The sequence below is a fragment of the Desmodus rotundus genome, chromosome 9, assembly GCF_022682495.2.
Source record: "Desmodus rotundus isolate HL8 chromosome 9, HLdesRot8A.1, whole genome shotgun sequence".
Taxonomy (NCBI): domain Eukaryota; kingdom Metazoa; phylum Chordata; class Mammalia; order Chiroptera; family Phyllostomidae; genus Desmodus; species Desmodus rotundus.
The window spans coordinates 99,837,298-99,851,487 of record NC_071395.1 but is presented as its reverse complement, the minus strand read 5'-3'; the positions used below and the strand labels follow the sequence as shown (position 1 = coordinate 99,851,487).

General features: G+C 39.1%; 1 protein-coding gene across 1 annotated transcript in view; it reads right to left on the bottom strand.

Annotated features, from left to right (window-relative positions):
• The window catches only part of CA10 (carbonic anhydrase 10), a 440,111-nt gene that overhangs the window by 318,297 nt on the left and 107,624 nt on the right, over positions 1-14,190 (bottom strand). The gene's annotated exons all lie outside the window — the stretch shown is intronic.

Here is a 14,190-nt window from a genome sequence, read left to right as displayed (position 1 = left end):
CTGACAATAAAAGATATGAAAAAATATACTGCAGAGCCTGACACCTAATGAATAATATCACATTTTCACTTTCCTGCAGCCTTTCCTACCCAGCCACAGAAGTACGAGGCCTCAACTTGATAGTATCAGCGTTTTAGACCTTCCAATGGCCAATCACATTTCCATGTCATCTGCCTCCAAGATGCATTTACCCTTCAGAAGCCCTTCATGCTAAATAACATTTGCATGTGTTACTCTACTTTATTTACTAACAAGTGGATTAAGGATATCTCTAGAACAGGGTTTGGGTCACTTTTGTCTTCCTTCTTGGGCACCTTATACAATTCCTTTTGGTGATGATGGGTTTCCCCAATGCCTATGGACCATGTCCATGAATCCCACAGTTTGGTCACTATTCCAGCTCTACCCTCTCATCCTCCCTTGGGGTCCTCCATCACAGACATCGCCTCACCTCACTTCCTGACAATCGAGTGTTGTCATTAAAAACACTTCAAAACATCCAGAGAAGCAAAGGAGCGACGCCTCCACCACTTGGATTTCATGAATGTTCACCTTTTGTCATATTATTCAAGTTTCTGGTTTTTAAAGACTGGTACATGCTTCGGATACAGTTGGGAACTTTTCAATCTTACTCTCTTCCTTCTTCCTCAGAGGTAATCATTGTCCTATTACGTCAAAAAATTTACTTTTACTTTCTATAAAAATGGAGTAGCTGTGTCTCTCTTACAGGGTTATGCCAATTAAATTAAATTAAATATGTCATGTGGCTGACAATGAGTCCAATGTTCAATAGTTGGCTCTCACCATCATCTTTATCATCATCATTATTTTTCTCTGCATCTTTATCTGTCTCCTGCTGTAGAGTTTTGCATTTGAGATGGGAGACTTTCTCTCCCCTCTATAGCTATAGCTTAGCCCCGTCCCTGACGTAGAGCCAGCACACAAAACTCGTAAGTTAAATGAACGCGGTAAAGGCTGCAATGGCTGCAGTCCACTTTCTAATTTCAGGCAGAGTGTTAAAAATAGATTTTCAAAAATAAGAAATTGACCATAATACACAGGCAATATTCATTCATCTTGAAAAATCCAGAGTAACGGTGATCTATTAGTTCCTTCAGGTGGCTCTGACAATGTTTGTCAGTATCACTTGTTCCCCAGTAACTGACGGCAGGGAAGAATGGGACAGAACCAGGGTTTCTGAAGTTCGCAAGCTGGACTAAAAGATGGCGAGGTGTGGGACCAGAGGCGCACTCAGTTTTCTAACACCCTTAATAGCCTCTCAAGATAAAAGCAGCCTTTCAGTTTGTTATAACCCCACTTGCTGTTTCCTAGTCAATTATTGAGATTTACAGACATAAAAAAGCAGGACTTGCCATTTAAAATGATTTGCAATAAAATTAGATCTTGTGTACTAGATGCTAAATACCCACAGTCAAGGAAGCGGCAGGCTATCTTACTTGTTTCCTGCCCCTCCCCCCACACTAATTAAACATTTTAGTGCAGAGATCAGCACAACTAAGGAATTAAGAAACAATGAGAAGTGTTCAGGATAATTTGTAACGTCAGTGTGCTGATGCATTGGGTCCAGGTACCACAATTTGATTGGCAGGACTTTATTAAGTTTTGGCAGCACTTCTAGGCTGGGAGCTCCTTTATGAGGCTCGTGCACATTAATCCGGGCTCCTGTTCTCATTAATACTGATGAGTGAAGGCAGTTAATTGAATTATGTATGAAACACTGCTGATTAAATAATATTTCACTCTCCACTACAGAATTAGCTCTGCTGGATTAGCATCCACTGTTGTCTCTGGCACTGAATGTCATAAGGATCTCTTCTCAAGCGTACACTTTGATTCTTTCCCATCTGTTCAAGTAAATGCAGCATCTTAGTTACTGCTGGAACCTACTTACCCTTCAGATCTGACATGAGGTCATTTCGGAGAACCGATAGTTATTTATCAGCATCTGTGTAACCAAGAACAAAATCTTCCTAAAGCCTCCACCACTCTAGGAGTATTATTATTTAATTCCACCGTGGAATGTAAAGAAATATCCTAATAATTTATAATTGTATTCTGCATAAGGTAATAGGAAGAGAAAATAACTCAGGGTTTTCCAAATCAGCCTTGAAAACGCTTTGAGCCACATTTGTGGTTCTTCTATTTTCTGCACCTCCCTTTTCAAATGTAATCTTAATAACTGCTCTGTTGAGAGGACAGAAGCCTCTCTCTGTGGAAGATGCATTCAAGTTTCTTTCCTCTCTCCTGCCCTCCTCTTCCCTCTTTCTTTTGACCATCTCTTCTATTACGTGAAATTACTAAGTGCCAGATGCTGCGATGGGTACTGGTATGCAGAGGTAAACAAACCTTGGCTACTTTTCAGAGGAATTCACCTCTTAGTAGGCAATAAAATATGTATGTAGGTACTTAATATCATGTGATAAGTACATAATAGAGATGTGAATGGGCCAGAAGAGGGAGGGACTAATCCTACTTAGAGAGGTTGAAAGAACTTTGAAATTGGAAGTAACAAATGAGATGAGCCTTTAAATGTCAGTAGGAATTTTCCAGGTCCTGACTCCATTAGCAAGAAGACAAAGAGCACAAAGTGAATTAAATGGCATGTAGACCCATCATGCATTGAAGTAGCAGAGTATGAATTAGACCAACAAATAATCCAGCAGTTTTGTTTCCTTCTGTGACTCAGATGATATTTGTTGAAATGTTTTCTCAGTTCTCCAAGGATGATGATATATCACAAAGCCACATGGTGTAAATTCGTGGTGACCCTTGTCAAGTCACTTCCCTAACCGGGGCTTTAATTTTTTTTAACTCTAAGGAGTTTAGTGAGGACACATCCTACTGAGTGCATGCAGAAATTCCTACTGATTATGAAGATAGCTCCAGGAGAGGTGGGCTAGACAGCTACTTTGTTCAATTTACTGCTTTAGTAGATATGGGTCTAGCTTCTCACTTTGCAAGTCCAAAAACTTCCTCTTATCAGTGCTACAGAGATCTGGACTTGAATATCTGGTTCACACAGACTAAATTTATAAGAGATTGGCAGCTTACCCTGAAATTTTCTTATACAAAACTATAGGAGAAGATACATTTTAATCAAAGATTACTTAAGCATGAACTCAAGACAAAGGGAGTTGAGTGTTTTAAGTATTTTGTGACATCGGACCCTAAAAGCACCTGGACGAGTGCATCCATTCCCATGGTGGAGTTCTGTCTGTCTAGGGGGACCGTTCTTCAGTGGGCTGTGCCAGGAAGCCCTTTTTCAGGACAGTGTTAAAGAGATGCTGCCAACCTGCACTTCCCTGGAATTCTCTTCTTCTAAACTCTCATTGCACACCAGGTTTTCTTTCCTATAGGTCTCAGTAAATATGTATTGTCTACAGCTATTGATTCCTCAACAAAGTCTCCACTCCTTCAAGGGGCATTCCTTCTCCTTACGATGGTTCAGGAGTTGATTTGATCATTTAAGTCGGAGAGGACAATCTTATTTCTCATAAAGCTAAGTTCTTAGAGGTTTCTTGTTAGCTAATACTGACCCACCTAGATATTCCATCTCTAGAATTGCTAACATAGTTTGCAAAACATTAGACCTACCTGAGATGCTTAAATGGAATTAAATGTGATAGCAGCCCAGAAATAAACAACAGGTACAGTGGAATAAAAAAATGGAATAACGCTGATGACAGGTTCATAACTGATATGCAAAGCTATCTTAGAGGAGTAAAACCATGTAATACATTTTATGTCTCAAATCTCAAGTTCACAAAATACTTAATGCAAACAAAACAACCAACAGAAGAAAATAAAGCCCAACACTCAGTATCTGGATTACTTAAAAATGTCATTCTTTAATTAAAATTGTTAATTGCTTTTATGTTGTGCTTCACTTACTGCAAATATGTAAAAATATTCAGGAAATAAAATGCTTGAAACACAATTGCTTAATTTTCAACTAAGAATTCTGCTTATGTGCCTTAGCATTTCTTAAAAAAACCCTTATATAAATAATGATTTAACCAACAAATGGAAGAAGACATCAGGAGAGACATTGTTCAACCATTTAAAAAAGTTTAAAACTTTCAGCAGGCCAAATTAACATTTTCATTAAAGTTACAGCCAACCCTTACATTCAGGAACATTCTCTAGCTAAGAGAAGTAGTTCTAACCAAAGAGTCTATCAATGGAGAAAAGTGTAGTTGAGGTCAGTACCCAAATTTCTTTAATATCTGAAAGAGTGATGTGTTCTTTGTGCAGAGGTTCTGTGTCTAGCCAGCCCTAAGGATAACCCAACTGAGCTGGTAGGATTTTAGAACTCATTTCCTGTGTTATTCTTACTTCCACACATTTCCCATGGCTTCTTTTCAGCAGGGGAACCAAACTTGGTCAGCTATTGTTCCACTTCCTCTTCCCTTAGGAGCTATCACTTTTCTTCTCCTTGAAATAAATTCACCTAAAGAGTCACAGCCATTTCTCACCACCATCTTCCCATCATTCTCCCTGGAGCCTTCAAAACTACCATTGTACTGTCCGAAGTGTGCCCTCCTTGCATTCACTAAAACACAACTTCCTGAAAGCCTGATAATAGTAGTTACTATTTACTGAACTTCTCAAATGTGCTTTGCCAGCTGTGCCGAGGATTCAGTGATCAATGCGCCGTTTTTCCCTTGAGGAACTCCCAGTCAACCAAGAGAGGCAAATGTAAGCAGATGTTCATTGTAGAGGAAGATTATGTGCTAGAAGAGCACAGATGAGTTGGGCACTCATTCAAATGGGCGTGACGGTGACTCTCCCACGTCTCGTTCATAGTATGATCATTCCTCATGTTCCCAACATGTCAACGTCATACCCATCTCCTCGTTCACCGTTTCACATCAAGTGGTGGTTTCTACTCCAGAAATATCTCTGACACCTCTCCTCACTGACTGCGCCCTCATCTCTTGCCTGAACAACTACGATGACCTCTTTGACACTACTCTCTTCCCCCCAAAGAGTATTAACTTATTCATCTTAAGTAGAACTGATTCAGAAATTGCCATTGGCTCTGACTTGTCCACAAGGTCAAGTTCAATCTCCACAATATGGCCCATATATTTTCCACAGTCTGGCCTTCACATACTTCTCCAGACTTACGTGCCATATCGTTCTTCAGGTCACACTTAACTTTTCTTGATTCTGTCAACAAGCCATGTTCTTTCAACTGTCTGAAATTTTGAGTATACCCTTTTCTCTGCTTGGAACACCTTTCTTCCTTTCTCCATCTTCCTGGGAAGACTTCTTATCCATTAGATCCAAAGTCATGCTCAATAATTTTGTGCTCAACTATATGTACAGACCCCAGGAGCTACAAATATTCAGGGATGAAAGAAAGAGCATCTAGAAAAGAACGGGATACAAATATTTGCCTCCCTGTAATCCATCATGGAGGAGGGCAACCAAGGAGAAATTTAACTTTACTTTCTTTTAATGCCTGTCCCTGAGAATTCCTTAGCTCATAAAATTACAGCACCGTCCCATCTTCCTCTGATATATTTCCCTTCCCTCCTATTTATTTCTTTTTTTATCAATTAAAAGATGCTGCTTTCAATTCTGACAGTACTTCCTTTCACTGTGGGCTCCCCCAGGCTCCATCTCTGTACAGTTCATCAATTTATTTATATTTATTTGTCCTAATAAATGTTTTTCAATTGGTTTCTATTATGCAACACACCACAAGGAAAGACCCTGGTATTAAAACCACACTGCATGGTTTAATCTCACTTCGGTGGCAGGACTCTGGTTTTAATCAACTTATTTTGGTCACTGAACAGTTCTCAGTAATCCTCCAGTGGGGCCAGGCAGGCCATGAGCTGAAAGAAATTAAATGAGTCTCTGCTCCCCTTTCCTCTCTTCTCCATATGGGACAGCACATTTCTTCCACTCCACACAGACTGGAGCTAAAGCCAGGTTCTCACTTGGTCTGGTGAAATTGTCACTGACTCTCCATTATCCCTACTAGCAACGGGAATCAATGCAGTGGGTAATTTAAAATAATGGCTGGTTCCCATGCAATCATATTTGTCTTGAGGAATATGATATGTTTTCTCCCCTTCAAAAATTTATCTTTCTCATTAATTATGTTTTCTGGGTGGAGAGAGAAAGAGGGAGAGGGAGATGGAGAGGGAGAGTGAGGGAGAGAGAGAGAGAGAGAGAGAAAGGCAAGAGATGGCACTTTTTAGACTTTTTAGAGTGCCAAGCATAGTTTGGGGTCCTCAGTAAACATTATCTTGTGCAATCACTCTATGACGAAGGCATTATTATTACTTCTGGTTTTCAGAGGAGGACACACAGAAGCAGCAGAGCACTGTAGGAAAATCTCTGGGCAAAGAGTTAGGAAAAACGAGTTTAAGTTCTAGAGCACCACATATTTACTAAAAATGGAGGGTATGTATTGTGCCAATTTAGCTACACTGGAACTGTGCTTTCCAACATTTCTTTCGTTGCAAAGTTCGGAGTTAGTGTGGGCCTCAAGGGGCGTTCTGCGTGGGGTGCGGAAGGTGGGAACGAAGCAGCAGCCATGTTCTTTTTGTGCGGGCAAGGATAGTGCGGGTTAGGAGGCACTGTGGCAGCTGAGATGCATGTTGCTTATCTACTGACTTCTGTTGTTGGCATGGGTAGTGATCAGACCCTAGCACCTTCAGTTCCTGCTGGGCCTTATATGTGTCTTTAGCTCTGTGAGGAAAGGATGCCATCTTTTCCTTGAGATAATTCATCGTTAGAGTTAAAGGGTTGGGTGTGGTGAGAGATTAATATGGCTTCTGGTGTTCTCATGAGTTCTAGCCCATCCGTTTTGTCTCTGCTTCCCCCTCTTCACATCCATCTTTCCTTCCCCACTGCTTTAAAGGTGGACTTCAGGCTCCAGCCCCAGACACAGAAGCAGGAGCCTCAAATAGCTTGTCTACCCACCCCCCACAATGGTACAAGGTTCAATCCCCGTCATAATCCCTTATTCTTCATAGCTCCTATGAAGCCTGCTCCTTTGATCAAACTCTAACCCATATGTGAGCAATCCTAGGAAACCACTTCCTCTCTTCAGATAGTTGTTTCTTAATCCGTAACTAGTCCCTTGTGACTCAATGGTGAAAGGGAGGGTCACCCAGAATTGTGCTAAGGGGTGTTTCTTTTTGTTCACAGGTAAATGACAAAATAGGCCATTTGAATATGGATATTTGTGAGCCAAATTAAAAGAGGATGTTGTTGTGAAGATAAAAGTCACTGTTAGAAATTGGGTCTTGGACTTCATGAGGTGAACAATATTTCAAGGGCATCGCCAAGCCCTAAGCCGCCTGTGTGAAGAAGTGTGGGGTGGTGATGAAGGCCGAGGGCGAGGTTTGTTGTTCTTGAGAGTCCCCCTTTGGTGTATGTTCAGGGAAAGCAGTAAATCCCCATGCGTCTCTCACCTCACTTCTTTCAAGTGCTTTCACGGCTCGTACCCACACTTGTCAAAACGCCTGCCTTAAAGAGCTGCTGTTAGAAACCATTGATCACAGATGTAGAGAGGCCAGGATGAAGCCAGGCACATAATAGTAAATAAAGGGCAATTATTATTTCTTAAATTTGTATCATTATTTGACTTTTGCTAGTTCTCCTAACTGTATCCTCAGGGTAATCTTGAAATGCTATTACCATCCACTTTGCTTTAGAAGAAATCAGCACAAAGGATATAAAAGCCTTAATCGTGGCCATGTGGCTATCAAGTACTTACAAGGGCCAATAGCAAGTGTCAGAACAAGGACCTGATCCGCTGAAATGATAATGGTAAAGCTGAAATGTGGAGCATAGGTGATGTGTAAGACATTGCCTACACATATTAACTCCTTTAATCTTCACCACGAAAGAAGTAAAACCCCCGCAAAGGCAATAATAATATCCCTTGCTTAGAGATTAGGAAACGGAGGCTGAAAGATTGAGAGAGGTTAAAGTATCTACTTTATGTGACCTAGCAGGCACATGGTAAATGGGTAGTAGAATCTGGTCAAGGAGCTAAGGGGAGGGGATTCTCACCTTCAGATTCTTAATAGTGGATCCATATTGTACCTGACCCATAATGTTGCTCCGAGGACTGAACAAGCTAATATTAAATAAGATGCTTATGCCATGCCCGACCTGTCTGAGAACTCCTTTTTAGTTAGCTGTCTCGTGCACTAGGCCATGCTCAGTCTAGTAAGTAATGCTGGTGCTTTTATCGCTTACACCGGGGATTAGGAAACCACGTCCTTTGGCCCAAATCCAGATTGAGGCCTGTTTCTGTATGGCCCATAAGAATGGGTTTTACAGTTTTAAAAGGTTGCAAAAAATACAAAAGCAACCAAGAATATGCAACAAAGACCTTTGTAGCTCCTTTTTGATCCCTGAAAATGGACCGTGGCACATGCCAATCCCCTTGTAGGGATAGCCTTACCTGTTCTTCATATATTTTAAGAATCATCTTGAGTGCCATCTACTGGAAGCCTTTTCTCACGACCTTTTTTTACTGTGGTGGCCATCCTGGCCCTCCAAGGATGCCCTCCAGTTTACACGTCTCTCCTATGGGCTCCCATGGTACCTTGTCCTCTCTCTATCAGGCACACAGACGCTGCATGGTGAGGCCATGGTGAGAAACAATAGTTGTTTCTCATACTTTACTGTAACCTTCTTGAAGGCAGGGGCTGCGTTTTGTTCATTCTGTTGCCTCAGACTGTAGTAGAGTCCCTGAACACTGTAGTAGCAGCCAGTTGGTGTCTATTAAAAGAATGAGTAGATGAAACCTTTTGTTTTCCTGTTTAATGACTTTTATGCTACCATTTTGGATAGTAGCTGATGAAGGAAATGCACACATATATGCCCATTATTTTTCCAATGACAACCAGGGTAGGAGAAACTTAAGACAAAGGGTTTGATGTGGAATTTTGCAACTCAGGTAGAAAATAAAACATGCAGTTTACTCTTAAGGGAAATGGGCACATTGGGATGCAATGACTTTCTTTAAGGAAAGACAGAGAAAGAAATCTTCCAATTGCCCTGCTGAATTGTATCAGCATTGAACTATGTGTTGGTATTGAGCTATCAAATTTGTATCTATTACCACTTTCGTGTGCATGGAACCTTCTTTCTAAGGGAAGAAACTCTCTCCTAAAAATGTGCAGAGTAGTTACTTACAGAAAAAGAAAATAAGAACAGCACAAAAATGAGTTAACTGCCTCTTACCAGGACAGCCACCAAAAATAACATGCACATCACAAGAGGCCACTAGTTATATTAATAAATCAAAATACCTATGTATAATGATTTATTTGTAGATTTTGATGCTGAAAACTCATTTATCATTTGCAATGAAATTTACTCACCTCTAGACATCATAAAAATTCATTGAATTATGCTTCTTCTTAAGGTATAATTTAATATCTTGGTTTTAAGCACTAGAATAAGTCCCTACAATAAGTACATATTTCCCCTATGTTATCCTGTAGAAGTCAATTGCAAATAATGTATTTTATATATGTACATGCATTAAAGAGTTAATGAAACAAATTTCTCATAGCATAATTTCTTAAACCTGAAGGTACAAAGACAAGTATTTAACCTATTTAGGAACCAGAACAACAAAATTATCTAGTTAACCAGAAAGCCCAATGTATATTTTGGGGGTAAGTGCAATATGTTGCTGATCCCAACAAATCTGTGATTTATAACCAACACTGCGGTAAAGACACATGTATGGGCTTTCTTCGAAGTCGACACTAGAGCTTCACACTGTAGCCGTTCTGTGCCTCAGGTGCTAACATGAGACTTACGGCTACCGAAGTGAGGTGACAGCCAAGATCTGGAATAAAGTTACACATTTTGCACTAATTGACATGCCACCATGTTACATTGCTCCACACTGTTTCCTCAAAGAAATCCAAGTATTTCAATAATGAGTAGGAATTTTCCAAAATTTTTAGAGGAACTGAGGCGTGGAGAGGTTCAGAGATAACCACAAACAAAAACAAAAACAAAAAAACAAAACAAGGATGTAATGATAGAATTTATTGTCAACCAGTCTAGTTCCTGTTTTACAAAATAACAGATAAATCACATCTTGTAACAATAAATAAATTCTATTATGAGTATAACATGCTATACTCATAACACCCCCTTATTTTTAGCCTTTTCTTTGATCAGACACTGACTCATAAAGTGAGCAACCCTCGGAATCACCTTCTCTCTTCTGTCTCTGTCTCTTACTCAGTAGATAGTGTCTGAGGCGCGGTGGCTCTTTTATTCCTGAGTTTGCTAATTGCTCTCAAACATCTCAAAGCCAGGTCAAAAACGAAGCTCTTAGTTTTCTTATTCAAATCTTAAACTTGTCTAAAAAAACAAACCAAAGGAAGCATTAAAAGTCTCAAATACTTACATGGTTTTGAACTTTGTTGGTACATTAGCAGTTTATTCGGAAGTACATAGCTAAGAAACATTAAAACCTGGATCTTCATAAATCACCAAAGTTATGAATATCTCTAAAGGACATCATTTCCCTCATAAAATATAGTAAAGTATAACACAATAGTTTAGTTGACCCTTCAGAATCTTAATGATTCTATAAATACCCTAATGAAATAATTTATAAAGCAATATAAATAAATTGTTACCACAATAAACTCAGCACTTCATTGTGCTTCCACGCTACTGTCATAATTTTAATTATAAACTTACTGAACTTGTATAAAAACTTTTAATCTCCGTTAGGTGTCTACCTTTTGAGAGTTAGTCTCTAAGCAATGAGTAATAGACAACTCCCAAGGTTCATTGACATGGAAAGTGTGGGCAGCCCACTGGGCCACTCCCCGGCCAAGTGATTGGCTTCACTACCAGCCACACACAAGTGTGTGTCCAGCCCGTGTGTCCTTGGCCTTAGATTCATAAAACACTGTGGCTCTTTGGGGCAGTTTGCTAAGAGGAAACATGATGAGTGTTCCATCTGGCCTGGGAGAGCTCTATTTCACTGGTTTGGAGAACAGTTTGTCAAAGCCATTTCCTTTTTTTAAAAATTGAATCTTTATTATATTTGTTCCATGATCATTTAGACCCCTTATACCCTCCTCCCCTCAGCAATCATGGACTGTGGTCCATGTCCGTGAGTCCTTTTTCCTTTTTCCTCAATCCCTCCATCCCCTACTAGTTGTCAGCCTCCTCTTTATCTATGAGTCTGTCTCTGTTTTGCTTGTTAGTTCAGTTTGTTCATTAGATTCCACATATGAGTGAAATCATATAATATTTGTCTTTCTCTGACTAGCTTATTTCATTGAGCATAATGTTCTCTAGGTCCATCCATACTCTTGCAAAGGGTAAAATTTTCTTTTTTAGAGCCGAGTAGAATTCCACTGTGTAAATGTCCCATGGTTGTTTTATCCACTCATCTATTGATGGGCACTTGGGCTGCTTCCATATCTTGGTGATTGTAAATAACGCTGCAATGAACACAGGGGTGCTTATGTTCTTTCCAATTCGTGTTTCAGGTTCCTTCAGATATATTTCCAGAAGTGGGATTGCTGGTCAAAAGGCAGATTTTATGCATAGAAACATTTTACCAGAACTTTGTGGTCCAGAGTAGCTTTGTTGGGACACTGGTGAAGATTTGATCTGCAAAACTGATGTAACAATAAGCTTTCCAAACAGATCCTGTTATAGCCTCAAAAATTCTTGGTTTCCAAGAACTTTGTCTAAAATGTATTGATTTCTTGATTCTTCTGATCTATATTAGCCAGTCATAGGAGAAACAACCAGGGGCTGGAAAGTGGTGGGTTCATAAACCAGGTTTACATTCTTCTTTTTTTTGTAAATATTTTATTTATTTATTTTTAAAGAGAGAAGAAGGGAGGGAGAAAGAGAGGGAGAGAAACATCAGTGTGTGAATCACACGCTCCCAACCAGGGACCTAGCCCACAATCCAGGCATGTGCCCTGACCAGGAATGGAACAAGTGACATTTTGGTTTGTGGGACAACATCCAACCCACTGACCCACACCAGTCAGGGCTAACCCACATGTATTTTCAATACCTGGACATAGAAGGAGAAGAGTAACAAATGAAGAAATGGGAAAGATGATGAGGGAAAACTGAGTTAAGGGTTCAAGGTGGAAAGAGGATGAAAAAACTGCCCTAAAGTATAAACATTGTCATCTCACACAGAGCTGCCGTGGGTCTCAGAAGTTATGCCGGGCTGTGACTTCCATCCTCTGATGTAGAGTGTGACATAGTGAGTCCCGGAGAGAAAAGATGCAGAAGCCACACACTCCCAAATCCCCGATAAATAGCAAAATGATCAGAGATCCTGGTCTCTGTCTCTCTGGAAGGAAGTAGCTCCTAGTACAATTTCTGCTTCCACGTAAACCTGAACTTCCATGTTGACAGAGCTTGACTGCTTACAGCAGTAACCCAAGCAGCTCCCTACGGGAGAAAGGTGAAGTCACGACGTACAGCTCACTCTATTCTCCCCCTGCAATCCCAATCAACTAAGATATAGGAATGCCATGTGCCCCTCTCCTCACACACCCACAGTTAGCAAATGTTAACCTACACTATTCTTTTAACCAATCTCCTTATGAAAAAATCGCAAATACAGTGGAAGATCCTTCTTAAGCCCATTTTCCCCCTTACTAGACATAATTGATGTCCCAAAAGTGCTTTATGTTCTTAATGATCATTGCTTTTATATTTTTACCACATATGTGTGTATGTGTGCGTATATATACACATACACAACACAATGTTTTTTTGAGTTGTAATCATACAGTATTTACTCTGCAACTTGCTTATCCACCCAAGATTGACTGAGATTTACCAGTGTTGAAATGAGCATATCCAGTTAATTTATTTCAAGTGCAGTAAGGTTTTCATTTATAAATATCTTTTCTAAAAATGTCATGGTGACTCATGGGTTCTCTTGGGATTTTGATTAAATTATTACTGAATTGATTAATCTGGGGAGGATTTGCCTCTTGCCATTGATGCACTTACCGATTCTTCGCTGCTCTTCAAATATTTTAGATACTGCAATTATAAGTACTAATTTCTTTTGGTTGTTGTTGTTAAGGGACTTTCACACGTATTATATACATATAGGTTCCTTCTAGTCATTATCGTGAATGGTACTATTTTCCCCCTATTACAGCCTCTATTTTATTCTGACTGATATTTAAAAATGCTTTTATTACCTTTGCATATTAATCTTATATCCAATAAACCTGTGACACACTCTTAACAGTTTGGCTTTCAAATTTTGTTTCAAATTTCTGTATAGATACTCATATCATATTCAAATAAGAACAATTGTTTTTCTTCTTTCCTAATACTTCTACAGTTTATTTTTCCTGTCTTTTCGTGGCTTGGACCTCAGCAACGAGGATAAATGCTAGCAGTGGCCCTGGGCACTGATCGTGTACCTGTGCTTACTGGGAACATTTATTGCATTTCATCCATGAATAAGGTGTTTGATGTAGGGTCTTGCTGGATGCCTTTCAATAGATTGAAGTTTTATTTGACTTACAGTTTAAAAATAATTTTATTATGTATAATGCTAAAATTCAGAAATATTTTTTTCTGTTTCTGTTGAGTGAAATGACAATATAATTTTTTCCTTAATCAATGTAGGAAATCATAATACATTTTCATTATAAAAATCCATTGTCATGCTCCTGGAAAAATGACTTAAAGAACAGAGAACATTTACTATTCTGTTGGATTTAATTAGCTAGTGTTTTATTTATATATGATATTTTGTATATGTGAACCATGCATGAGAATAGCTTATATTTTTTTCTGTCTTTCTCGGATTTTGGTGTTAATACTGTATTAGTCTCAGATAATGTGGTGGGCAGCTTTCCTTATTTTCTTATTATCTGATACAGTTTATATTATATGGGCACTATTACTCATAAATCCATTTATATCTACAGTCTTCAATGGAAAACTTTGCTATAATGGTTACTGGTTCATTTTTTTCAAGCATGTTCAATTATTTCTACTTTTCTAGAAAATTATTTGTCACCTAAAACATTAAATAATTGATCTAAATAGTATTAAAATTCTTCTATAGCTCCGCTCTATCTGTAGTTATATTACTTTCCCTTGTAGGATTTATTTGTGCGGTCTCTCGTCTTTCTTAATCAATCT